This window comes from Rhinopithecus roxellana, chromosome 12, assembly GCF_007565055.1.
Source record: "Rhinopithecus roxellana isolate Shanxi Qingling chromosome 12, ASM756505v1, whole genome shotgun sequence".
In the NCBI taxonomy this organism is placed as follows: domain Eukaryota; kingdom Metazoa; phylum Chordata; class Mammalia; order Primates; family Cercopithecidae; genus Rhinopithecus; species Rhinopithecus roxellana.
The window spans coordinates 130,719,700-130,745,475 of record NC_044560.1 but is presented as its reverse complement, the minus strand read 5'-3'; the positions used below and the strand labels follow the sequence as shown (position 1 = coordinate 130,745,475).

The window sequence follows — 25,776 nt, the reverse complement described above, 5'->3', positions numbered from 1 at the left end:
GTCTAACCGAGTGTATTGAATTAAAGCCTCAGTTAGCCTGTTTAAAAATGTGGTTGGGTTCTCATCTGGACCTTGAATAATTTCTTTTAGTTTATTGAAATTTACTACCTTATTTGAGGCCGCCTGCATACCAGCCAGAAGACATTGAGTCATCATATCTCGTCTTCGGCGGCCTGGCTGACCTACTTGATAGTTCCAGTCTGGGTCTATAGAGGGGACTGCTTGTTCCCCTAGTGGGAACGCAGGGTCTGTTAAGTGTAATTGGTTGGCATGCTGCCTGGCGGCCACTAGGATGCGCTCCTGCTCCTCAAGGTTTAGAGTAGAGGTAAGAATAACCTGGAGATCATGCCAGGTTAAATCGTAGGCCTGGCAAAGGTATCTAAATTCTTTGGTACAAATTGTAGGGTTGGCAGAAAAATCTCCTAAGCGTTTTTCAATCTTTGAAAGATCTGCTAATGAGAAGGGAACATGAACTCTAACTATGCCCTCTGCTCCGGCCACCTCACGCAAGGGTGCTAAGACTGCAGGGGGGGGGGTTGGATAGGGTGGGAGTAGGAGCAGGGGCAGTTAGGCAATCTTTAGAGTGGGTATGGGCAGAGATAGGCGAGCTAAGATGACCAGGCGGAAGTGCCGAGGGGTCGGAGGGAAGTGTAGCCTCAACAATGGTGGGAGGGGCTGAGGAGGGAGGCGGAACAACTGCCAGAGCGGGAGGGGGAGGTGGAGCTGAAAGAGGAGGTGGGGCCGAAGCGGGAGGGAGAGGTGGGGTATATGGCGGGAGTGGAAGGGAGGGAGGGGAAGTAAGGTCTTCAGGCAACTCAGACAGGAAAGATGACTCCTCTTTTTCAGACTTTGTTAGGCCTGCGTCCCTAGCCAACATGACTTGAGCCAAGGAACACTGGCCACACAGGTCTGGATGAGAACGCAAGGCCCAAAATCCTTGTATATAATTAATTTCGGACCACTTGCCTAAGCATTGACAAAAACTACTGAGGTTGGTTAAAATGTTACGGTCTAGAGTGCCCTCAGGCGGCTATTGAGACTGATTGTCTAATTTATATTGTGGCCACGCCACAGTGGAGAGGAACACCAGTCGCTTTCGCCTGAGATCTTGTTCTAATTGCAAAGTTTTGAGGTTTTTAAGAAGACACCCTAAAGGGGAGTCTCTAGGTATTTTGGATTGGGGGTTTCCCATTGCCTTCCTCTCACCAATAGGCAGAAATGGAAACCGAACTCTACCTGGCTACAAAGCGTCCTTTGGAGCCACCAGAGACTGGTGAGAGGCTCCTGGAGCCAGAATGGAGATTACCTCCAGGCGGACGTCTCCGTCCTGGACGGGTCTCCCACGGAACAGAATGGAGTTCCTTTGGGCAGACGTCTCTGCCTTTGGGAACTTCCCTGGGTCACCTGGTGACCGGAAAAAAAAAAGCCTTGGGCCTGCGCAGGACTTCTGGCCAAGGGATATGAGAGGGAGGCAGAGGGTACTCACCCCTAGGAGACTTGGAGGTGAGGAAAGCAATGTCCAGGTCCTGGTCCGTCTGGGGCGTGGAAGGAGGAGGCTCCTCGGACCTTGGGGGGCCCTGAGGAGGGGTCTCCTCCCAGGTTTCGGCACCAGCTGATTTGCTTTAATGCGACCCCCAGAGCAAATGCCAGAGAAAAGGCAAGTAGGCAAGGCAAAAAAAAACTTTATTTACAAACCAATGTGAGGGAGGGGTGAGGTTCACCGGCCTCCGGCGGTGGAGGCCGACGAAGTCGCTCCAGCGTTCTCGGGCGAGGTTCCTAGGTCCGTACAGGAGCAGGGGCCAAGGAAGTTTGCTCCGGCGTTCTTGGGCGAGGTTCCTGGGTCCCGCGCAGGAGGAGGGGCCGAGGAAGTTCGCTCCGGCGTTCTCGGACGAGGTTCCCGGGTCCCGCGCACGAGGAGGGGCGGAGGAAGGTCGCTCCGCGCGCCCGCCGGGAGCGGCTTTTATGTCCTGGGCCCAGGAGTGGGAGGGCAGTGGGCGGGACATAGGCGGGTCGGGGGCGGGTCAATAGGCGTGGCTAGGCGGGTTCCGGTTTCTCTCCGTCAGAGGTCGGGTTGTGCCTGCGCAGTCGACCGGTGTCTTTCCCAGGCGCGGGAAAGTTGATGGTGAAGAACCCGGAACTGCGCCATCTTGCCTCCATTTGTCCAAACAGTTAGTTCCTGAAAATAGTGGACCCCAGCAGGGCTGACTAGGAGCATGGGAATAGGGAGAGGGAGGGGATCCAAGGCCCAGAGGACCTTGCCCAGCATGCAGCCCGTAGAACTGAGGGAACGAGAGTGGGGGTGGGGATAATATACTGGCTTTTATAGAGTGACTGCAGCCCAGAAAGGTGGAAAAAACTGGGGGGGGGGGACCCTGAGGACTTGAAAGACCTTGCCGAGTGTGGAGCCCTGAAGTGCACAGACCACTCAGTTGTCCCTCAGGGCCCTGGGAACCTTGCGGAGTGTGGAGTCTCTAGAGCAGAGTCGGCATGGCTGGAGAGGTGGATTTCAGGCCAGAAACCTTCAGGGACTTGGAGCCCCAACACGTGCTAAAAACAAGGGTGGGGACACAGATCTGAAAGATTTTCGAGTACTTGGAGCCTAGAAGGGAAACTTGAAGAGAGCAGCGTGAAGAGCTCAGAAGATGGCAGAGACAACCGAGCCGGAAGAATCCAGAAAAAGAGGCAGGGACAGGACATTGGGGCTCAGAAGCATTCACAGTGCACAGGGCCCCTCCAAGGCCGCTTTCACACTGCCGGGTTTTCCTCTGCAGCTGCAGAGCTGCACTTCCCCTCTGTCCCAACCAAAATGTGTCCCTTGCAGGTCTCATAGCCCATGGACGGGATCTGGGCCTCATTTATTCAGGGGTCTCAGTCTTCAAGGAGGCCATTGTCACTCTGCTTCCCGATAGAGTCCTCTCAAATTAGTAAATGCCCCTCAAGGCGCCCAGGGTTTGTCTTTATCCCTCCCTGAAACTTCTCCTTCAGAAGGAAGAAGTTCTCGAACACCCCCAGTATTTACTGCCAGAATTTCAGCCTCTGAAATGTCCTCCTTCCTTAGACCTAGACCGGCTCCTCATCCTCAGACCCCGTGGAGGTGTCCCCTGCAATGGGTTTACTCCAGATTGAGAGCCTCCCCTCCTCAGCAAACAACCCAGAGACTCACCCTGTACTGAGCAGCAAGCCACCACATAAACAGCCAGGAGACCTCACTTCAGCCAAATAACACTTTATTTTTGTTGTTTAATTGCTTTTGCTCCCTGAGGAAAGGGAGGAGCTCCAGAGAGCAGTGTCATCAAAATTTCCTGGTGGTTGTTAAATCGCAGCAGCAGGGGTAGGTCAGGAAACTTTTCCGGATTACTTTCTTCCTCCTGAAATTAAAGGAAACGTGCAGGACTCATAAACTGATAAAGTTTCCCGACAATTGTGCAAATATCGTGCTGGATTTCCAAATAGAAACTTATATTTGAATTACCTGTTGCTAGTCTACGCATCCTCTTCTTCAGGAAAAACATGAGATGTTTTTGTAGCATTTCAGCAGCTTGTAAAGAAGCAAAGTGCCTCGTTGAGTACACAGGTGAGCATCTTTTTGATTAGAAGCCTCAGCATGCCGATAACGGTTTCCGTTGCTAGTTGTGGGGCATATGTCATTAATTGGTCGACACACCATTTTTCTATCACATCCGTCAGAAACTCGACCACTTTAGCCACTATCACTTCCTTGGCCACCTTCTTTATATGTGAAATAAATGAGCCCATGATAGGTGCAGTAAGGATGTTGGTTTCAGGCAAAATTATAGAATGACAGCATTCCTGGAGAGCAGAGGCATTTTATAGGTCACGTGGTGGGGGGCGGGCCAAGACGGCCAACAGGAAGCAGCTCCCCCTGCTGTTTGGGTGAGGGAGAAGGGACAAGATGGAGGAAGGTGAACAAGATGGAGCAGTACCTGTTGTTTCCGGGTTCTTCATCACCAACTTACCCGTGCACGGGAAAATGCAGCCTGTGCCCGAGAAGATGCAGATCAACCCAGCATGCGCCAGGTGACGTCAATCCGAAGAGATGGAAACTTACCCGGCCATGCTTATGGAGACGCCCCTATCACGCCCTTATCCCGCCCACTGCCCTCCCCCTTCCAGTACCAATGCATAAAAGTCCACTGCCGGCAGGAGCTGGTGTGACTTCTTCAGCTCCCCGCATTCATGGACCGGGGAACCTCACCCGAGAGCGCCGGCATGACTTCCCTTGCCCCCCACACCTGAGGACCAGAGAACCTCGCCCGAGACTGTGTGCATATTTGCAATAAAAGGCTGCCGCTTTCTTATGTACTTTGGCCTCATGTTTAATTACTTAGCTCTCCTAAATTAAGTTACATTAAATTAAATTAAGACAGGTGGTGCCGAACCCAGGAGGAGACCCCTCCTCAGGGCCCCCCAAGGTCCAGGGAGCCTCCTCCTCCTTCCACGCAGCGGACGGACCAGGACCCAGACGCTGCTTTCCACACCTCCAAGTCTCCTAGGGGTGAGTACCTCTTGCCTCCCTCTCATACTCCTTGGCCAGAAGTCCTGCACAGGCCCAAGGCTTTTGGTCACCAGGTGACCCACAGGAGAGTTCCCAAAGGTAGAGACATTTGCCCAAAGGAACTCCATTCCAGTCCACGTGAGACCCGTCCAGGACAGAGACGTCTGCCTGGAGGTAACCTCCATTCCGGCTCCAGGAGCCATCCGGTCTCTAGTGGCTCCAAAGGACTATTTGTAGCCAGATAGAGTTCAGTTTCTGCCTTCCGCGAGAGACAGGCAATAGGAAATCCCCAATCCAAAATACCAAGAGACACCCCTTTAGGGTGTCTTCTAGCTAATTTCAAAACTTTACAATTAGAGCAAGGTCTTAAGCGAAAGTGACTGATTTTCCTCTCCATAGGCGTGGCCATTGAGACTGATTATCTAACTTGTATTGCGGCCATGCCACTGTGGAGAGGAAAATTAGTCAACTAGTATACGGGCGCCCCCTCATACTACAAGAACTCCCTACCCTCCCCACGCCGTTAGCACCCTACCTTCCATACCTTTCTCTTTTAAGACAATTACTTAGAGAACATGCTGAGACGTCACTTCCCCAACCTACACAAGGAAATCCAGACACCCCCTCGGCCCTTTCTCCAGGTGACCAGGTTCTACTCAAGGATCTACATGCAAAGGGCCTTATTCCTAAGTGGAAGAGCCCATATACAGTAATTCTTACCACTTCTACAGCAGCCAATCTTTTAGGTCACAGTTCCTGGGTCCATTTTACCCAGTTGAAGAGAGCCTAGCCCCCTCAGGCTAAGTGGCAGTCCACCCAACTGTTGCCCATCCGTCTAAAAATAACCAAGATAGAAACAAGCTAGATGAGCCACACCCTCCTCAAATTTTCCTGTTTCCTCACTATTCTTCATCTTAACTGGCTTTTCCCTCACAAACCCCGTAGATACCCTCCTCCCCGACCCATCCCCCAACCAGTAGGTCTCCCAACTTTTTACTCTCATAGAAGACCTAGCTTGGCAGGGTGCCCTTTGTGATTTCAGCAATGTTGAACTTACTCTCTACACTTTTGCCACCATTATTATGGTTCACTCTAATCCCCCTAGTTACTCCCACTAATCCTAACTTTGTATTGAAATTTTCTATAACTGAAACCTAGTCTACAGACAACCAGGTACACTCAGTCATGCAAGGCACTGCAGAATGTCCCCCCCGAGGGCTGTCAATCTGCCCTCTCCCTAAACTTTTCCCTAAGTTCCATCACTGGAGGCCTCCTGGCCATGTGTTTCTTATATGACCAAACAGAATATAATTGTAAGCACTGCTGGCAAAAACCAACCTAGGGTGTCCATACAATTACTGCTAAATCCATCCTTTGTATGACTTCTTTGCACAATCCCAACATAAAAATATGTTTCAAAGCCCTTCACCAGGAACATATAGTCTTATTATTAATGATCCCTGGGACCCTCGGTAGGCCCAGGGAGTAAAAGGTGGACTATATGCATCATCTTCTTCCTCATATCCCACCGCAACCATCCAGGTAAAGAGAATATATGTTCAACAAGTACAACTCCCTAAGGGTGAAATGACCCTACAAAATTTAACCTCAGCTGTAAAATCTCATGAACAAAAAATACAGAAGCTGTTATGCCCCCCAACCCCCCCCAACAATGAGGACCCATTCTCATGGCTAACACTTATTCGCCAGGGACTTAACCCAGGCTGCCAGAGTAAGAAACCTCTCCCAATGCTTCCTTTGTGCTGCACTCGGAAAAGCTCCCTTAGTGGCAGTCCCTCTACCAGCTGCTTTCAATAACACCACTGACTCTACCAGCTCCTCTCAAGCAACATCCTTGCCTCAAGTCCCACTATACCGTAATCCACAGAGTCAAACTCTTCCTTTTTGCTACTCTACTCCCAACTCTTCATGGTGTAATCACACCCAAGCTCCCAAGGGAATCCAGATGGCCCCCGTTGGCGGCTACTTCTGGTGTAACCAAACTTTATCTAAAACTCTTAATCCCACCTCCCTCACCCAATCCCTTAGCGTTCTGGTGTCTTTAGTGCCTAGCTTAACCCTATATAGTGAAGGGGAATTGTCCGAACTAGCTTCCCAGCTCAGCTCCAGCAATAACATCCAAAAGTGGGCCGTTTTTCTTCCCTTAATTATAGAGGTTTCCCTAGCATCGTCCCTAGTAGCCTCAGGACTTGGAACAGGGGCCCTCACCCACTCGATTCAATCCACACAGACCCTCTCCACTCAGGTTCAGGAAGCCATAGAGGCTTCAGCTGAAAGCCTGGCCTCTTTACAGCGTCAGATTACCTCAGTGGCCCAGGTAGCAGCACAAAATAGGTGAGCATTAGATCTTCTTACTGCCGAAAAAGGAGGAACATGCCTCTTCCTAGGAGAAGAGTGTTGCTATTATATAAACGAATCAGGCCTGGTTGACACCAACGTCCAAACGTTAAACAAAATCAAAAGGGAGCTTCAACAATTTAACGCCCCCTTAACCCCCGGACCACCGGTATGGCTGCTGCCTGTAGTACAGCAGCTACTCCCATTCCTAATTCCCATACTAATCCTCTGCCTTGCCTTATGTTTTGCTCCCATTCTAATAAAATTTCTCTGAGCCAGGGTCCAAGAGATCACCCGAGTCACCTTCAACCAAATGCTCCTGCATCCCTACACCCAACTGCCAACCTCAGACCCTAACTATGCCCCTTAACAGCAGGAAGCAGCCAGACCGACCACAGCACCCTAAATTCTTATAATCAATAAGAGGTTGGACTGTTTGGGTGAGGGAGAAGGGACAAGATGGAGGAAGGTGAACAAGATGGAGCAGTACCTGTTGTTTCCGGGTTCTTCATCACCAACTTACCCGCGCACGGGAAAATGCAGCCTGCACCCGGGAAGATGCAGATCAACCCAGCATGCGCCAGGTGAGGTCAATCAGAAGAGATCGAAACTTACCCAGCCATGCCTATGGAGACGCCCCTATCACGCCCTTATCCCACCCACTGCCCTCCCCCTTCCAGTACCAATGCATAAAAGTCCACTGCCGGCAGGACCCAGCTTGACTTCTTCGGCCCCCTGCATTCGTGGACCAGGGAACCTCACCCAAGAGTGCCGGCACGACTTTTCTTGCCCCCCACACCTGAGGACCAGAGAACCTCGCCTGAGAGTGTGTGCATATTTGCAATAAAAGGCTGCCGCTTTCTTACGTACTTTGGCCTCATGTTTAATTACTTAGCTCTCCTAAATTAAGTTACATTAAATTAAATTAAGACACCCGCCCCAGAAACCATGCTTCTCCCATGGATCTTTGCGACCCATGGATCAGGAGATCCGCTCATGAGCTCAGGTCATAAGGGCCTTGGGTCCCGGACACAGGGCTGTGTGGAGTGTTGGCAGAGCAGCTGCTCAGACACACATAGAGACCCAGGAGTTTACATACCCTGGCCTTGGGAAGCCGGGAAAGCCAGGAGTTCCGTCTATATATTTCCCCAGGAAGGGGGCTGAATTCAGGTGTTACAGGAGTTTTTAAGAAATTATTTCAGGCAGATAGGAAAAGGGGTCCTTGGGAAGTTTTGTTTCTTTTTAAAGCAGCTCCAGAAATGAGTCTTGTCTAGCAGGAAAGCCCCATCTTTTAGAGTTCTCTGGTAACATTTGAGTGGCAAATGCTGGTCATTAGAAACTGGGTCCACCCAAACATGGTGATTTCCGCCTGCTTCTGGCCCTTGCCCCTACCTGTGCCTGACAACCTGGCCACCCCCACATATCCCCATGTATGTAGGACATCATGGCCGCCGGTACATGCATATTCAAAGGCTAGGGTGGAAGGGCCAGTTTTTCCTGGGCTACCTAAAAGACATGCCTGGTCAAACCAATCCCCTGAACCCTATGCACCTAATTAAGACACCGCCTCCTCCAGCCTCCTCAAGTAACTGCCTGGTATCCACAGCACTCGGGGTTTCCTCTTTTGGTTTTGGAGCCCCCCCTCCCTCTGTCTCAGTATGGGGAGCTTCTTTCTTCTTTCTTGCATATTAAACTCTGAGCTCCTTAAAACCACAGTATGTGTTTTTGTGTCATTTTCTCCAATTCCGCATGAGACATGAGCCCTCGTGTTCCTCCACTCATTGGAGCCATATCACAGGGAGCCAGAGAGGCTCCTTCTGTTGGCCCCACTTTCACAGCACCTCTCAAGTTAAGTCCCACTGGTTTGGCATACCAGCCAAGCAGTGGCAATACGCTGGAGACTGCCTGAGACTACTAAGTTCTGGAAGGTTGGAGCGGCTATCATCTCTGTGTTTCCATGGACTCAGACACTCTAACTTTTGGGCTCCAGGGAGTCCAGTTGGTCTGGAGCAGGAGGGGTCCCTCACAAGGCAGCACTGCTTCTGTGCCTGATAGTGGCCAGACTGTTTCTTTACATTTGACCTTGATTCATACCTCCTCACTGAGTAGGTTCTCCCTACCAAAATTTCAGGAACTCTAGCCAGGGTTATATGGTTGGTGGAAAGCCTGATCTCTTTCTGGGGTGGAGGCCCTCTGGGAATGGCAGCTGTCATCTCTGTAACTGTCAACTCAGCCTTTCCAGCCGAATCAAATGAACAAAGCTGGGAGCATCACATTTGCTGATTTCAAATTATATTACAAAGCCATAGTCAACAATACAGTATGGTAGTGGTATAAAAATAGACACACAGATCAATGTAACAGATGAGATAACCCAGAATGAAAGCCACACATTTATAGCCAACTGATCTTTGAGAAAGTTGATGAGAATACACTTTGGGGAAAGCACACCCTTTTCGATAATTGGTGCTGGGACAAATGAATTGTCATATGTAAAAGAATAAATCTGGACTCATTTCTTAGCATATTTATGAAAATCAATTTAAGGTGAATTATAAACTTCAAAGTAGGTACTGAAATGGTAAAAATACTAGAATACTAGAATAAACCTACAGAAAACTCTTCTGGTCATTGTAAGACCTCAAAAGTACAGGCAATGAAACAAAAAAAAGGCCAATGCAAGCTTAAACCAAACTAAAATTTTTAATTAATTAAATTCAAAAGGTATACCATTTTCCTGTCTCATCCCTAAGAAAATGGAACATTTCATCCACTAGTATTTCCATGGCATGTTCATTATAGGTGAAGTAAGTCAGCCCATGATAAGTGTAATGAGCCTTCTGTTTGTTTCAGGCAAAGTTATGTAATGGTGTTATTCCTGGAGAGGCGGGCATTTTATAGAAAGTGACGTGAAGCAGGATGGGCCAAGATGGCCAATCTGAAGCAACTGCCTTCTCCTGAATGGAAAGCACAGCAAATTCAGCACCTTGAACTGAAATATCCAGGTTCCCACATTGGGAGTGACTAGGCAACCAGCTTAACCCAGGAGATCAAAGAAATGGGGGCAGGTGATGATCCACCCAGTACTGTCACAGAGCCAAAGAAACATTCACCCACATCCAAGGGATGTAGTGAGTGAGGGCATGACCCCTCCCTGCAAACCATGCTTCTCCCATGGATTTTTGCAACCCATGGATCAGGAGATCCTCCCATTAGCTCATGCCATGAGGGCCTTGGGTCAGATACACAGAGCTGTGTCCAGTGTTGGAGGAACAGCCTCTCAGACAGAAACAGAGACCCAGACCCAGGGGTTTTATATACTCTGGCCTTGGAAAGCCAGGCAAGGCAGCAGTTCCATCTGTATGTTCCCTTAGGAAGGAGGCTGAATCCAGGGAGCCAAGGAGCCTCATTCCGTGGGCCCCACTTCCATGGCACCTCTCAAGTTAAGACCCACTGGCTTGGAATACCAGCCAACCAATGGCAATAGGCTGGAGACTGTCTGAGACTAGTTTTCTGGGGCGGTGAGGGTGGCCTCCATCTCTGTGTTTCCATGGACTCAGACACTCTAGCCTGCAGGCTCCAGGGAGTCCACGTGGTCTGGTCTACCACAAGGTAGCACAGCTACTGTGCCTGATTGTGACCAGACTGTTTCATTAACTAGGACCCTGATTCATCCCTCCTCACTGGGTGGGGCCTCCCTTTGGGAATTTCAGGAACTCCAGCCGGGGTTATATGGTCGGTGGGAACCATGATCTTTTTCCAGGATAGAGCCCCTGTGGGGAGGTGCAGCCACCATCTCGGCAGTTGTCAACTCAGCCTTTCCAGCTGAAGCAAATGAACAGAACTGGGAGCATCACATTTCCTGACTTCAAATAATATTACAAAGCCACAGTCACCAGTACAGCATGGTAGTAGTATAAAAATAGACACACAGATCGATGTAACAGACTAGAGAACCCAGAAAGAAAGCTACACGTTTGTAGCCAACTGATCTTTGACAAAGCTGATAAGAATAATTATTGGGGAAAGCACACGCTTTTCAATAATTGGTGCTGGGACAATTGAATTACCATATGCAGAAGAATAAATCTGGACTTCTAACCAGATTTACAAAAATCAATTTAAGGTAAATTATAGACTTAAATATATGTACTGAAATGGTACTGAATTCAAAAATACAGGCAACAAAACCAAAAATAGACCAATGCACATTTAAACCAAACTGAAAATTTTAATTACGTAAATTCAAAGCTTTACTGACACAAAAAGCTGCTGCACAGCTGAAAAGATAATCCTCTCAACAGAGTGAGGAGACCACCTACACAATTGCAGAAATTATTTGTAAACTCTTCCTTTGACAAAGGACTAATATCCAGAGTAAACAAAGAACTCAACTACAACCGAAAATTCCAAAGGATCCCATTAAAAAGTGTCCAAAGGACATAAAGAGACTTTTTACATTTTAAATTTTATTTATTTATTTATTTATTTATTTGTTTATTTATTCTTTTGAGAAAGGTCTTGCTCTATCACCCATGCTGCAGTGCAGTGCCATGATCTTGGCTCACTGTGACCTCTGCCTGCTGGGTTCAAGCAATTCCTGTGCCTCTGCCTCCTGAGTATCTTGCACCACAGGCCCATGCCACTGTGCTTGGCTAACTTATTGTATTTTTAGTAAAAAGAGGGTTTTGCCTTGGCCAGGCTGGTCTCTACCTTCTTGTGTCAAGTGATCCATTGGCCTCAGCCTCCCAAAGTTCTGGGATTACAGGTGTGCGCAACCGCACCTGGACAGGAGATAGTTTTTAAAAGAGCACATACCAATGGCCAAAAGCTATATGAAAACATGCTCCACAGCATGAATCGTCAGAGAAATGTTCATTAAAACCACAATGAGGCCGGGCGTGGTGGCTCACACCTGTAATTCCAGCACTTTGGAAGGCTGAGGTGGGTGGATCATGAGCTCAATAGATTGAGAACATCCTGGCCAACATGGTGAAACCCTGTCTCTACTAAAAACACAAAAAATTAGCATGGCATGGTGGCACATGCCTGTAGTACCAGCTGCCCAGGAGGCTGAGGCAGGAGAATCGCTTGAACCTGGGAGGCAGAGGTTGCAGCAAGCCAAGATCATGCCACAGCACTCCAGTCTGACAACAGAGTGAGATTCCTTCTCAACAACAACCACTACAAACACAACAACAACAAAAAACCACAATGAGATATCTTACTGCAGTCACAATGGGTATTATCAAAATGACAAAAACATAATGTATGTTGGTGTGAACGTGGAGAAAAGGAGGAATCTTACACATTTTGTTGGAAATGTGAATTAGCACAGCTTTTATGGCAAACATTATGGAGGTTTCTGAAATAACAAAAAATAAAACTATCATTCAGTCCTGCAATTTCACTACTGGGTACATACTCAAAGGAATAGATCAGAACGATGGCTGCACACATATATTTGCTGCAGCATTTTTTACAGTAGCAAAGACATGGAATCACCCTACATGTCAATCAACAGATGAATGAAGAAAATGCCATATATATCCACACTGGAATACTATTCAGTAACAAAACAGTAGAAAATCATGTCTTTCACAGCAACATAGAAGGAACTGGAGGACATTATTTTGGGTAAAACAAGCCAGGCATAGAAAGCCAAATCTCACATTTTTCACGACAGGCAGGGTGGTTCACACCTGTAATTCCCATGCCTTAGGAAAACAGTAGGAGAGGATTGCTTGATGCCTGGGTGACACAGTGAGTCCCCATCTCTAAAAGAAAAGAAAAAAGACATAGGAGGGCGGAGCAAGATGGCCGAATAGGAACAGCCCCAGTCTCCAACTCCCAGCGCGAGCGACACAGAAGACGGGTGATTTCTGCATTTTCAACTGAGGTACTGGGGTCATCTCACTAGAGAGTGCCAGGCAATCAGTGCTGGTCAGCTGCTGCAGCCCGACCAGCGAGAGCTGAAGCAGGGCGAGGCATCGCCTCACCTGGGAAGCGCAAGGGGGAAGGGAATCCCTTTTCCTAGCCAGGGGAACTGAGACACACAACACCTGGAAAATCGGGTAACTCCCACCCCAATACTGTGCTTTAAGCAAACGGGCACACCAGGAGATTATATCCCACACCTGGCGGGGAGGGTCCCGCAGCCACGGAGCCTCCCTCATTGCTAGCACAGCAGTCTGCAATCTAACCACAAGGCAGCAGCGAGGCTGGGGGAGGGGCGCCCACCATTGCTGAGGTGTAAGTAGGTAAACAAAGCTGCTGGGAAGCTCGAACTGGGTGGAGCTCACAGCAGCTCAGGGAAACCTGCCTGTCTCTGTAGACTCCACCTCTGGGGACAGGGCACAGCTAAACAACAACAACAAAAAAGCAGCAGAAACCTCTGCAGACGCAAATGACTCTGTCTGACACCTTTGAAGAGAGCAGTGGATCTCACCACATGGAGGTTGAGATCTGAGAAGGGACAGACTGCCTGCTCAAGTCGGTCCCTGACCCCTGACTAGCCTAACTGGGAGACATCCCCCACTAGGGGCAGTCTGACACCCCACACCTCACAGGGTGGAGTACATCCCTGAGAGGAAGCTTCCAAAGTAAGAATCAGACAGGTACACTCGCTGTTCAGCAATATTCTATCTTCTGCAACCTCTGCTGCTGATACCCAGGCAAACAGGGTCTGGAGTGGACCTCAAGCAATCTCCAACAGACCTACAGCTGAGGGTCCTGACTGTTAGAAGGAAAACTATCAAACAGGAAGGACACCTATACCAAAACCCCATCAGTACATCACCATCATCAAAGACCAGAGGCAGATAAAACCACAAAGATGGGGAAAAAGCAGGGCAGAAAAGCTGGAAATTCAAAAAATAAGAGTGCATCTCCCCCTGCAAAGGAACACAGCTCATCGCCAGCAACGGATCGAAGCTGGTCAGAGAATGACTTTGACGAGATGAGAGAAGAAGGCTTCAGTCCATCAAACTTCTCAGAGCTAAAGGAGGAATTACATACCCAGCGAAAAGAAACTAAAAATCTTGAAAAAAGAGTGGAAGAATTGACAGCTAGAATAATTAATGCAGAGAAGGTCATAAACGAAATGACAGAGATGAAAACCATGACACGAGAAATATGTGACAAATGCACAAGCTTCAGCAACCGACTCCATCAACTGGAATAAAGAGTATCAGTGATTGAGGATCAAATGAATGAAATGAAGCGAGAAGAGAAACCCAAAGAAAAAAGAAGAAAAAGAAATGAACAAAGCTTGCAAGAAATATGGGATTATGTAAAAAGACCAAATCTACGTCTGATTGGGGTGCCTGAAAGTGAGGGGGGAAATGGAACCAAGTTGGAAAGCACTCTTCAGGATATCATCCAGGAGAACTTCCCCAACCTAGTAGGGCAGGCCAACATTCAAATTCAAGAAATACAGAGAACGCCACAAAGATACTCCTCCAGAAGAGCAACTCCAAGACACATAATTGCCAGATTCACCAAAGTTGAAATGAAGAAAAAAATCTTAAGGGCAGCCAGAGAGAAAGGTCGGATTACCCACAAAGGGAAGCCCATCAGACTACCAGCAGATCTCTCGGCAGAAACTCTACAAGCCAGAAGAGAGTGGGGGCCAGTATTCAACATTCTTAAAGAAAAGAATTTTAAACCCAGAATTTCATATCCAGCCAAACTAAGTTTCATAAGTGAAGGAGAAATAAAATCCTTTACAGATAAGCAAATGCTTAGAGATTTTGTCACCACCAGGCCTGCCTTACAAGAGACCCTGAAGGAAGCCCTAAACATGGAAAGGCACAACCGGTACCAGCCATTGCAAAAACATGCCAAAATGTAAAGACCATCAAGGCTAGAAAGAAACTGCATCAAATAATGAGCAAAATAAACAGTTAATATCATAATGGCAGGATCAAGTTCACACATAACAATATTAACCTTAAATGTAAATGGACTAAATGCTCCAATTAAAAGACACAGACTGGCAAACTGGATAAAGAGTCAAGACCCATCAGTCTGCTGTATTCAGGAGACCCATCTCACATGCAGAGACATACATAGGCTCAAAATAAAGGGATGGAGGAAGATCTACCAAGAAAATGGAGAATAAAAAAAAGCAGGGGTTGAAATACTAGTCTTTGATAAAACAGACTTTAAACCATCAAAGATCAAAAGAGACAAAGAAGGCCATTACATAATGGTAAAGGGATCAATTCAACAGGAAGAGCTAACTCTCCTAAATATATATGCACCCAATACAGGAGCACCCAGATTCATAAAGCAAGTCCTTAGAGACTTACAAAGAGACTTAGACTCCCATACGATAATAATGGGAGACTTCAACACTCCACTGTCAACATTAGAGAGATCATCGAGACAGAAAGTTAACAAGGATATCCAGGAATTGAACTCAGCTCTGCACCAAGCAGACCTAATAGACATCTATAGAACTCTCCACCCCAAATCAACAGAATATACATTCTTCTCAGCACCACATCACACTTATTCCAAAATTGACCACATAATTGGAAGTAAAGCACTCCTCAGCAAATGTACAAGAACAGAAATTATAACAAACTGTCTCTCAGACCACAGTGCAATCAAACTAAAACTCAGGACTAAGAAACTCAATCAAAACTGCTCAACTACATGGAAACTGAGCAACCTGCTCCTGAATGACTACTGGGTACATAACGAAATGAAGGCAGAAATAAAGATGTTCTTTGAAACCAATGAGAGCAAAGATACAACATACCAGAATCTCTGGGACACATTTAAAGCAGTGTGTAGAGGGAAATTTATAGCACTAAATGCCCATAAGAGAAAGCTGGAAAGATCTAAAATTGACACTCTAACATCACAATTAAAAGAACTAGAGAGGCAAGAGCAAACACATTCAAAAGCGAGCAGAAGGCAAGAAATAACTAAGATCAGAGCAGAACTGAAGGAGATAGAGACACAAAAACCCTCCAAAAAATCAATGAATCCAGGAGTTGGTTTTTTGAAAAGATCAACAAAATTGACAGACCACTAGCTAGACTAATAAAGAAGAAAAGAGAGAAGAATCAAATAGATGCAACAAAAAATGATAAAGGGGATATCACCACCGACCCCACAGAAATACAAACTACCATCAGAGAATACTATAAACACCTCTACGCAAATAAACTAGAAAATCTAGAAGAAATGGATAATTTCCTGGACACTTACACTCTTCCAAGACTAAACCAAGAAGAAGTTGAATCCCTAAATATACCAATAGCAGGCTCTGAAATTGAGGCAATAATTAATAGCCTACCAAACAAAAAAAGTCCAGGACCAGATGGATTCACAGCTGAATTCTACCAGAGGTACAAGGAGGAGCTGGTACCATTCCTTCTGAAACTATTCCAATCAATAGAAAAAGAGGGAATCCTCCCTAACTCATTTTATGAGGCCAACATCATCCTGATACCAAAGCCTGGCAGAGACACAACAAAAAAAGAAAATTTTAGACCAATATCCCTGATGAACATCGATGCAAAAATCCTCAATAAAATACTGGCAAACCAGATTCAGCAGCACATCCAAAAGCTTATCCACCATGATCAAGTGGGCTTCATCCCTGGGATGCAAGGCTGGTTCAACATTTGCAAATCAATAAACGTAATCCAGCATATAAAGAGAACCAAAGACAAGAACTACATGATTATCTCAATAGATGCAGAAAAGGCTTTTGACAAAATTCAACAGCCCTTCATGCTAAAAACGCTCAATAAATTCGGTATTGATGGAACGTACCTCAAAATAATAAGAGCTATTTATGACAAACCCACAGCCAATATCATACTGAATGGGCAAAAACTGGAAAAATTCCCTTTGAAAACTGGCACAAGACAGGGATGCCCTCTCTCACCGCTCCTATTCAACATAGTGTTGGAAGTTCTGGCTAGGGCAATCAGGCAAGAGAAAGAAATAAAGGGTATTCAGTTAGGAAAAGAAGAAGTCAAATTGTCCCTGTTTGCAGATGACATGATTGTATATCTAGAAAACCCCATTGTCACAGCCCAAAATCTCCTTAAGCTGATAAGCAACTTCAGCAAAGTCTCAGGATACAAAATTAATGTGCAAAAATCACAAGCATTCTTATACACCAGTAACAGACAAACAGAGAGCCAAATCATGAATGAACTTCCATTCACAATTGCTTCAAAGAGAATAAAATACCTAGGAATCCAACTTACAAGGGATGTAAAGGACCTCTTCAAGGAGAACTACAAACCACTGCACAGTGAAATAAAAGAGGACACAAACAAATGGAAGAACATACCATGCTCATGGATAGGAAGAATCAATATCGTGAAAATGGCCATATGCCCAAGGTTATTTATAGATTCAATGCCATCCCCATCAAGCTACCAATGAGTTGCTTCACAGAATTGGAAAAAAAACTGCTTTAAAGTTCATATGGAACCAAAAAAGAGCCCGCATTGCCAAGACAATCCTAAGTCAAAAGAACAAAGCTGGAGGCATCATGCTACCTGACTTCAAACTATACTACAAGGCTACAGTAACCAAAACAGCGTGGTACTGGTACCAAAACAGAGATATAGACCAATGGAACAGAACAGAGTCCTCAGAAATAATACCACACATATACAGCCATCTGATCTTTGACAAACCTGAGAGAAACAAGAAATGGGGAAAGGATTCCCTATTTAATAAATGGTGCTGGGAAAATTGGCTACCCATAAGTAGAAAGCTGAAACTGGATCCTTTCCTTACTCCTTATACGAAAATTAATTCAAGATGGATTAGAGACTTAAATGTTAGACCTAATACCATAAAAACCCTAGAAGAAAACCTAGGTAGTACCATTCAGGACATAGGCATGGGCAAGGACTTCATGTCTAAAACACCAAAAGCAATGACAGCAAAAGCCAAAATTGACAAATGGGATCTCATTAAACTAAAGAGCTTCTGCACAGCAAAAGAAACTACCATCAGAGTGAACAGGCAACCTACAGAATGGGAGAAAATTTTTGCAATCTACTCATCTGACAAAGGGCTAATATCCAGAACCTACAAAAAACTCAAACAAATTTACAAGAAAAAAACAAGCAACCCCATCAAAAAGTGGGCAAAGGATACGAACAGACATTTCTCAAAAGAAGACATTCATACAGCCAACAGACACATGAAAAAATGCTCATCATCACTCGCCATCAGAGAAATGCAAATCAAAACCACAATGAGATACCATCTCACACCAGTTAGAATGGCAATCATTAAAAAGTCAGGAAACAACAGGTGCTGGAGAGGATGTGCAGAAATAGGAACACTTTTAAGGAACACTTTTACACTGTTGGTGGGATTGTAAAGTAGTTCAACCATTATGGAAAACAGTATGGCAATTCCTCAAGGATCTAGAACTAGATGTACCATATGACCCAGCCATCCCACTACTGGGTATATACCCAAAGGATTATAAATCATGCTGCTATAAAGACACATGCACACGTATGTTTATTGTGGCACTATTCACAATAGCAAAGACTTGGAATCAACCCAAATGTCCATCTGTGACAGACTGGGTTAAGAAAATGTGGCACATATACACCATGGAATACTATGCAGCCATAAAAAAGGATGAGTTTGCATCCTTTGTAGGGACATGGATGCAGCTGGAAACCATCATTCTTAGCAAACTATCACAAGAACAGAAAACTAAACACCGCATGTTCTCACTCATAGGTGGGAACTGAACAATGAGATCACCTGGGCTCGGGAAGGGGAACATCACACACCGGGGCCTATCATGGGGAGGGGGGAAGGGGAAGGGATTGCATTGGGAGTTATACCTGATATAAATGACGAAGTGATGGGTGCTGACGAGTTGATGGGTGCAGCACACTAACATGGCACAAGTATACATATGTAACAAACCTGCACGTTATGCACATGTACCCTAGAACTTCAAGTATAATAATAAAAAAAAAGAAAAGAAAAGAAAAGAAAAAAGATAAATCAGCTGGGCATGGAAGTATTTGCCTGTAGTCCAGGCTACTCGGGAGGCTGTGGCAGGAGGATCATTTGTGCCCAGGGGTTTGTGGCTACTGTGAGCAATGATCACACCTCTGCATTCCAACGTGGATGACAAGAAGAAATCCTGTTTCAAAAAACAGATAGAAAAAGAAAGAAAGAATGAAAGAAGAAAGAAAAAGAAAGAAAGGAAGGAAGGAAGGAAGGAAGGAAGAAAGGAAGGGAGGGAGGGAGGGAGGGAGGAAGGAAGGAAGGAAGGAAGGAAGGAAGGAAGGAAGGAAGGAAGGAAGGAAGGAAGGAAGGAAGGAAGGAAGGAAATAAGAAAAAGCAGAATTTTGGGGGACATGGGAGGTGCACCCTTGTTCTCATCCACAGAGAGTGGAGAGAGAACCACACTCACACTGCCCAGTGTGTGTTCTTGTACTTGCCAGGATCATTCATTTCAGGACTGACTTTACATCCTCACTTCTTTGCTTTCTTTGTTGCTTTTGCAAACTCTGTGTGCCTTTGTAAAACCAAGCCTACAAAGAGGACAGAGGATGTGGTAAATAGAAACCACCATCTGGGTTCACTAGCCATTGTGCCTTCTTGTGTTGAGCTCAGGGTATTTTAATGAATCCTTGAGAGACATGCCCATGAGGTGAGGTGTGGAAACTAGAGGCGGGAAATGAGTGTGGGATGTCTTGGAGATCTGTGGTCCTAGGCAGAAAATGCAAACCAAATTGTAAAGATGGAGTGAAGGTTTTTGGTGTTTGGCATGATTGGGGATTAGGAGAATCTAGATTGGCAAGAAAGTGGACTTTGGAAGAATCCTAGGAAGGGCTGAGGACTCTGAGTAGGGGATGACCTACCTGTTCCTGGGAGAGTAACTCAAGCTGGCCGAGTGAAGTTGAGCGGCCATTATTCTAGGTGCAGGTGGGTATGAGAGGAGGAATGGAGAGTTGGGGGAGAGATTAAAATTCATAATTTTCAGAGACCAAAATGTAAAATTTTCAAAGGGAAGAAAGCCATTTTTTATAGTTTCAAACAGCTGGAGCTCACCGTTTCCATAGGTGTCCCATGGCTTGAGTTTGACATGCTATTTACATGGAACATCAAGCTATCACTTGTCCAGTTAGGCAGAGATGGCAGAATCATGAGCTTGCAAATTGTGCAGTCATGAGGTCACTTTGAAAGGTGTGTGCTTAGTTTACAACTCTGTTTCACCATCTCAAGATTATTAATGAGTTTTGATGAGGAGTCATATATACTCACTTTGCCCTGTGAACTTTGGCCTTTACTTTCTTTACAGTAGGTTGCTAATTCAAGTTGTAAGAATGTTACTGCATGGATGGGCTTCATTTGAGTACAGAAAAGTCGGAGGCTTTGCAAGGCTACAATCTGGTCTTTGGCCACCAGAGGGAGGCAGCACCTCAGGGCAAGCTGGAGCGGTGGTGGATTTTCCTGGATAACTGTCTGCTTCTACAGTATTGTGTCATTATGAGTCTTTAAACTGCTCCCTGGGAGTTCAGAGCAGGACTCTTGTGGAGCCTTGATGTGCTTCAGGGATACACATTTTTGAACCTACAATGCAAGTGGGGGACAGGCAAAAGAAATCACAGCTAATTGACTGGAATATGAATAACGTTACATAGACATACATAAGTAAATAAATATTGGTCGTAGGAAAATATTGGAAAGACAGGGATGGGCGGATATGTTTTTATTCTACTGACAGGCATGATGGAGGCTGAATCTTTGTTTTCCAAGAGAAAAGACCTTACATAATGCTTATAAAGAAAAAATCAGTAAGCAGCTGTAGAAAATGTCATTTAAGATGGGTTTAGTTTAACCCAGAGAAGGTTGCTTGGTGTGGATCTCATAAGTGATGCTCCATGAAGAATAATTCAGGAACTTTCCAGTTTTCACTTGGACATAGAACACACAGAAACCCAGGGGTTATCATGGCTAAGTGCAGCATTGTTTCACTACACAAGAGGTGACACCATCTGCCTGGAGAGGGGATAAATATGGTTGTGTTCACAGTGTTGCTGTCAGGGATAGAATAAGAATCTTACGTTCCAGCTTCAGCGGGGCTGTAGGACGTCAAGTTAACATCTCCTTGGGATTTCAGGTGACTACATCACAAAACCCAGCCTGCTCTGACATCTAATCCTCAGAAAAACCGCCTCCCCCTTCCACATCTTTTATGTGTAGGTCTGTTGCCATCCATCAGGGCATTGCTATCTTGAGCTGCCTAGATTGTTTTATTCTTCCCAAGGCAGTCAGAGGAGATAAAGAGTGTCATTCTGGGGAATGTATCCTAGAAATCCAAATGGTACATGCAAAATAACATGTGCATAACCAACACCGGAATGCTTCTCCCATGTGATTCTCCCTAACTCTTGCTTTTCTCAGCCAAGATCAACTCAACTGTTACAGATGATCAGTACAGAAATCCTGATTTTTTTCTTGACCTCTGGTGACCTTGTACTGCACCTCCAATCAATGGGCAGGCCCTACAACCTATGTGCAACATGACAACAGAACCCAAAACCCTGGTCACCCAGCACCAACCACCACCAGCTTCCCAGATGGGGTCACTATCAGGGTCTCCTGGCCGTTCTTCCTGGTGCCTCCCCTGGTGGCCAAAGACCAAACACATCTATTCTTTATGATGTGTTCTCCCCACAGAAGGGTCTTGGACTTTTCACAGTGGAATTCTTTTCAACTCTACCTCACATCATCCTTTCACTGCTCACAATCTTCTTGCAGATTCCATCTCTCTCCACTAGGATGCAAAGTCCTGACCACAGCCTAGAAGCACTGCATTAGTGCTTCTCAAAGTGCCAGTCTGGAAGGAGATAAAAAGCTCCTGCCTGAAAGTCAATCTCCTCACTGCTTTCATGAAGAAAACCTTTCCATGAAAAAAAATGTAAACTGAAATAGTCCTGGCACTTATTCACATGGGTGATTTTCATTTTTGTCCAACTTCCTTAGCTCTGTGAAGATCACATTTTGAGTGACACTGTCCTACACAGCTTGCTCCCTGTCTGCCTCTCACCTCATTCTACTTATCCCATTTGGTCTGCCTACAGTGGCTTCTGAACCTTTCCTCCAACAAACAAACTAAGCTTCTGCCCCAGGGCCTTTGCACTGGCTGTTCCCTGTCTCTTGAACAATCTTTTTCCAGAGACCTGTATGGCCGGCCTTCCTTCCTTCCTTCCTTCCTTCCTTAGAGTCAGGAAGGAATGTCTTCGGAGTGATCCTCTTCATTCGGTGAAGGGTTGAAGGCCTTCTCACTCACTAGCATCTGCCTTTTGGTTCTTTCTTTCCTTATGAGCTTTCTTCCCCCACCCTCCCTTCCCCCCATCATCCCTCCTTCCTTCTCCTTCATCCCTTCTCTCCTTCTTCTCTTCTTCTCTTCTTCTTCTTCTTCTTTTCTTCTTCTTTTCTTTCTCTCTCTTCTTCTTCTTCTTCTTCTTCTTCTTCTTTCTCTTTTCTTTTTTGAGATGCAGTCTCATTGTGTAGCCAAAGCTGGAATACAGTGGTGCAATCTTGGCTCACTGCAACCTTTACCTCTGGGGCTCAAGAGATTCTCCTGCCTCATCTGCCCAAGTGGCTGTGACTACAGGTGCATGCCACCACATCCGGGTAATGTTTTTGTATTTTTAGTAGAGATTGAGTATCACCAGGTTGCCCTGTGGGGCCTTGATATCTGAGGTCAGGTGATCCTCCCACCTCAGCCTACCAAAGTGCTGGGATTATAGGCATGAGCCACTACACACAGCCTTCATTCCTTCTTTCCTTCAGGTGATTGCTCAGATGCCATTTATTCTTGGAGGATATGCCTGGCCAACTTATAGAATTAGAGGGAACCTTATGGTTGACACACTCCGTATGTCCCTCACCTGCTTTCTTTTCTTGTGGAGGACTTATAGCTATCTGAAATATGGCATGTTTCTTTCTTGATTGCCTTTCCTTCTTCCTGAGAATATCAGTTGCATGAGGGCAGTGACTGTTTCTCTCTTCTCTGAGTCTCCTGTAACCACTGTTAGCATACACATAGTGTATCCTCAATATCTCCTTGTTCAAAAGATGATTTTCTTGAAACAGGGGGGCAGAGGTTGCAGTGAGCGAAGATCGTGCCACTTCACTCCAACCTGGGCATAAGAGTGAAGCCTCATTAGGGGGAAAAACAAGTATAGCCATCTTAGTTGCCCTGTGATAATTCCAGCCCTATCAACTTGTGGGAATCACGTACGATGGGTCCTTTTGCTGGAGTCAATTGCTGTGTAATAAAATATCCCAAATTAGTAGGAAAAAAACCATCTTTGATTTGTGCTCACAGATGCTGTGAACCAGAAGTTCAGACAAGAAGAGTGGAGATGACTTGTCTGTGCTCCACCATGTCTGGAGCCTCAAAAGACTGGAGTTGGCTCTGGAGTGCAGGCAAAAACAACCAGAAAACAGAGAACATAAGAGCACTATTATGGTTTGTTTTGTTTATTTTTATTTTTTTAAATTTTGAGACCGAGTCTCTTTCTGTCACTTAGGCTGGAGTGCAGTGGTGCGATCTCGGCTCACTGCAACTTTTGCCTCCCAGGTTCGAGCTTCTCCTGCTTCAGCCTCCCAAGTAGATGAGATTACAGGTGCATGCTACCATGCTTGGCTAATTTTCATATTTTTAGTACAGACTTTAGGTTTCATCATGTTGACCAGGCTGGTCTCAAACTCCTGACCTCAGGTGATCAGCCTGCCTCAGCCTGCCAAAGTGCTGGGAATTTCCATTTCCACGGTGTGAGCCACCATGCCTGGTCTTACGTTTTTACTTATCAATAATAACACTGCCAGTGTTCTAAATTCTCCAATTAAAGCCACTGTGTGGTCAAATGGGTAAAGAAATGACTCAACTATATGCTAACTTAAAGAAATCTAATTCACCTATAAAGACACTGAAAGGGAAGTGGAAACAGAGAAATGGAAAAGGATATTTCATGAAGCTGGAAACCAAAATAGTGCAAGAGTAGCTATAGTCATATTAGATAAATAGACTATAACCACAGACTGCAAAAACAAAAGACAAAGAGGGTCACTAGCTAATGATAAACAGGTCAATTCAGCAAGAGGATACAACAATTATGAATACCTAGGGACCAGAGGCCAGTTATTTCAAATGTAAAAAGCAAACATTAACAGAAAATCAACTAGGAAGCAGCGGAGTTAAACTACAAACTCAGTCTAATACCCAAACGCTTACAGAACATTTCACTCAACTACTGCAGAAGAAAAATCCTTTTCAGGCCGGGCGCGGTGGCTCAAGCCTGTAATCCTAGCGCTTTGGGAGGTCGAGATGAGCGGATCACGAGGTCAGGAGATCGAGACCATCCTGGCCAACCCGGTGAAACCCCGTCTCTACTAAAAAATACAAAAAAAAAAAAAAAAAAAAAATGGCCGGGCGCGGTGGCTCAAGCCTGTAATCCCAGCACTTTGGGAGGCCGAGACGGGTGGATCACGAGGTCAGGAGATCGAGACCATCTTGGCTAACACGGAGAAACCCCGTCTCTACTAAAAGTACAAAAAAACTAGCCGGGCGAGGTAGCGGGTGCCTGTAGTCCCAGCTACTCGGGAGGCTGAGGCAGGAGAATGGCGTAAACCCGGGAGGCGGAGCTTGCAGTGAGCTGAGATCCGGCCACTGCACTCCAGTCCCGGCGACAGAGCGAGACTCCGCCTCAAAAAAAAAAAAAAAAAAAAAAAAAAGTAGCCAGGCGAGGTGGCAGGTGCCTGTAGTCCCGGCTACTCGGGAGGCTGAGCCAGGAGAATGGCATAAACCTGGGAGGTGGAGCTTGTAGTGAGCTGAGATCCGACCACTGCACTCCAGCCTGGGCGACAAAGTGAGACTCTGTCTCAACAAAAAAAGAAAAGAAAAGAATAAAAAGAAAAATCCTTTACATCAGCACACAGAATATTTTCCAGAATAGACTATATCTTAGGCGATAAAAAGTCTGGACAAATTAAAAAAATAGAAATTATATTAGACGTCTTCTCCAACCACTGTGAAATAAACTAAAAATCAATACCTAGAGGAATCTTGGAAAATGAACAAACTCATGGAAATTACACAACATGCTCCTGAACAACCAATGCGTCAAGGAAGAAATTAAGCAATAAGTTGAAAATGTTTTTGAAGCAAATGAAAATGTAAATACAACACACCAAACTCATCAGATCCAGCAAAAGCAGCATTAAAAAGGGATTCTATAAAAATAATGCCTATATCAACACAGTAGTGTTGGAAATACAGCTCAAATTCCTAAGGAAATTGAACACTCAAACGAAGGATTCTTAGCAAAGTAATTTTACTTTTGCACAGAGGGGTGCTTCTCCTTGGCCAGTGGCCATGAGAGCATCCCTGAACAAAAGGGTATGACAGCCTTTATTCCTGATGCAAGTCCTGCCCCTGTACCCTTTCCCTGTTGGCTGGGGTGGTGCCGCACAATCTGAACTAATCCGGTTGGCTTGATAGTTGAACTTTCTTCAGATGAAGTGAGCATGTAATGGAGAGAGGGGAAAAAGGTAAGGGGTGTCTGTCATGAGCTAGAGAGCTAATCTTCTTTCCAAATAAGGAGAGGAATGTGAGCTGGTACTGATAAACCTGGTACTGTGGCATGTCCAAGCATGCAACAAAGGCGGAAAAAAAAGAGAAAAGGAAAAGGGGTGGGTGAGGGGTATTATGAATTAAAGTATAAAGGATTGGTCAAGCTATTTGAAGAGAAACCTCATCATACCCCACAGTAGAAAGACTTCAAAATAATAACCTAATGACACACCCTGAAGAACTAGAAAAACAAGAACCCATCAATCCTCAAATTAGTAGAAGGAAATAAACA

General features: G+C 45.6%; 1 long non-coding RNA gene across 2 annotated transcripts in view; it reads right to left on the bottom strand.

Moving 5' to 3' along the window:
* Nucleotides 1-1,774: 1,774 nt before the first annotated feature.
* Nucleotides 1,775-25,776, bottom strand: part of LOC115892255 — a 38,415-nt gene continuing 14,413 nt past the window's right edge. For both annotated transcript variants that reach the window (XR_004052146.1, XR_004052145.1), the window contains 4 exons: nucleotides 3,473-3,886; nucleotides 3,164-3,368; nucleotides 2,390-2,547; nucleotides 1,775-2,176 (listed from right to left, as the gene is read on the bottom strand). This is a non-coding gene — a long non-coding RNA (uncharacterized LOC115892255). The remainder of the gene's footprint in view (nucleotides 2,177-2,389; nucleotides 2,548-3,163; nucleotides 3,369-3,472; nucleotides 3,887-25,776) is intronic.